This window comes from Caenorhabditis remanei, chromosome III (assembly GCF_010183535.1).
Source record: "Caenorhabditis remanei strain PX506 chromosome III, whole genome shotgun sequence".
NCBI lineage: Eukaryota > Metazoa > Nematoda > Chromadorea > Rhabditida > Rhabditidae > Caenorhabditis > Caenorhabditis remanei.
The window spans coordinates 13,624,243-13,627,048 of NC_071330.1; positions in this window are offsets into that span (position 1 = coordinate 13,624,243).

Here is a 2,806-nt window from a genome sequence, read left to right on the forward strand (position 1 = left end):
ACCTTGTGAATAGGTTCATCATATTCCACACGTTTTGAAGTATCAGTTGCTCGAAAAACTGCGCTGAAGATTTTAGCGCTGCTTGACAGCGCTGAAGACTTTAGCGCTGCTTAACAGCGCTGAAGATCTTAGCGCTGCTTCACAGGGCCATAGAATGTCCATATGAAGCAACTGCGCTCCAAAAAAATTAGCGTAAAATTAGCGCGAAATTGAAAAAATTTATCCAAAAAAAATTTTTTGTGTATTAAAAATTTGTATTTTTCTCCTTTTTAGTGAATTCGATATTTTTTGTGCGAAGTTTTCTCGAAAATAGCGAGAAAAATGGAAGAAAAGTCAGCTTCATTCGAAAAATTTCACTCCCTATCGTTCGTCTTACTGTGCCCACGTTATAAGTCCCGCATGCGGGCGGCATTATGCTGATCGGCGACTCGCTTGGCAATCTGCCAAGTCGTGTGCAAACGCGCTTCACTGAGCTTCCGGTTTCGCGGGAAAGTTATTTGAATTCATATGGACGAAATTTGACCCTGTGTGCTTAACAGCGCTAAAAACTGGTACGACACTCCAAAATTACGGCTGAGCGTGCAGTTTATCACTAAATTTTAGCGCTGTTAAGCAGCGCTAATTAGCCATTCACAGCGAAGAGTTTTGGTCTTTTTGCAGTTTTTTTTTTGCGTTTGTTCCTGATTTTTTGATGAAATCTAAATAAAAATATCCAAAATGAAAGCTTTGACACTGAATGCATTGAAACAACCAGATTTTTGTCATAAAATTTGGAAATCTGTCATGGAATTTACGAAAAGTACATTTCGCAGAAATACATTGAAAACTGGTCTAGAAGGGCAGAAAACAGGCTTTTCTTTAGCAAAAAACTAATTTTTCACTGATTTTCGCGGATTTTAAGATTTCTTTCTTGGAGTTTTTGTATATTTGCGAAAAAATCTAATTCCGACTTCCGGATAAGAAGTTTTCACTTCCATGCAACTCTGGTAGAAACCTCTATAACTTTTGATCTAAAAACTTCCACCAACAGAAAATTCAATAGATTTTTTTTTTTGAAAATTCACAAAATTTCAAGATCATACGTTTTCGAAAGCGCTTGTGACGTACTCTGAAATCAGATGTTCCTGATGAAGTCAACCGGAATTTCGATTAGTGACGAGAAACCGGTCAAGCATGGAATTCGATTTGCAGGTTTTTTTCTGTTTGCGAACGTTCTGCAAAAACTTAACGCGCTAAGTATTCCGGAGACATAATTTTCAAAATTTGAAAAAATTGACTTCAAAGTTTGCTTTGTATAATTTTGGAGCAATTTTGGAGATCACTAGAAGATTTCATAATCAAAACTTCTCGATATGAGACCATTTTTCGAATAAATTCCTGAATATTCCGCCAACAAATACGATGAGCCGAAGGAGTCGATAAAAATCTGAAAATAACTAACGGAGAAGAATTTTGAGCTCAGTTCCGACTAACCGCTGATCATGGAGATGGAATCGTCGTTTCGCCTCTATTTTTGACATCTGGAAAAAATATTGAAGCAAAAAGCGAGTGAAATTGGAAGAAAAGGGAGTTTTTCGTTGTTAAACAGTGCTGATCACAGCTTTTCAAGTTTTATGCCGAAAATCTCGATTTTTAAAGCATTCATTCTTGATTTTGAATATTTTCATTTAGATTTCATCAAAAAATCGGAAGAAAATGCGAAAAAAAACTGTAAAATCACTCAAATTTTTCCCTGAGAATGGCTGATTAGCGCTGCTTAACAGCGCTAAAATTAAGTGATAAACTGCACGCTCACACGTACATTCAGCCTTAACCTATGCAAACGCGCTTTGTTGAGACTACATTTTGGTAATATTATTTGACGCCTAAATTTCAATTTTTTGATATTTTTTGTTTTGTCAAAAAATTGGCCTTTTTCGATTATATTTCTCCTTAAAACTATTTCTTTACAAAGTTTTTCAGTTTATAAACAAAAAAGTTTAGGTAAGCGATTTTTCTCAACAGAGCGCGTTTGCATAGGTTAAGGCTGAATGTACGTGCGCTCATCCGTAATTTTGGAGTGTCGTACCAGTTTTTAGCGCTGTTAAACAGCGCTAAAATCTTCAGCGCTGTTTTTCGAGCAACTGACACTTCAAAACGTGAGGAATATGTTTAAAAAAAGTTAAAATTCAATTAAAAATAACTGGTTTCGACTAGAAAAATGCATATTTTCAGCAAAAACTCTTGATTTTTAGGCGAGATAGCGAAAAAATAGCGAAAACTAGGCTTCAGCGCTACTGTGGAGCTTTCTTTCCAACGATCCTCACACGATTTGCTGAAATTTCTCTTGCTTTTGAAGAATAACTCGGTTTTACCCCAAAAAAACATTTTTCAGAATTTTGTTTCTCTATATTACCAACATTTCATCAATATTTTTCAGTTTCTTCGAAAATTTTAATCATTTTGATAAAATTTCGAAGATAAAATACCATTTCAATTTGTTTTCCTTCGAAATCTCTTAAAAATGTGATATATCAGACGGCGACGTTTCTGTTGTGGCTTTTTCGTTGCGTCGAAAACTGATGAGCGACGGAATTCTGAAAATAACAGGCGGAGAAGAATTTGGAGTTCAATTCCGACTAACCGCATCTCCTGGAGTTGAAATCGTTCTTTCCGTCGCTTTTTGTAATATCTGAATGTTGAAAAATCTGAATTTCTCAGTGATTTTATGGGAAAATTAAAGAGAAAGCGGTTTTTTTGCTTTCTACTGACCAGCGTCGACGCAACGCATGCTTGAAAATTAAGAAAAGGTGTGAATTCATTAGAA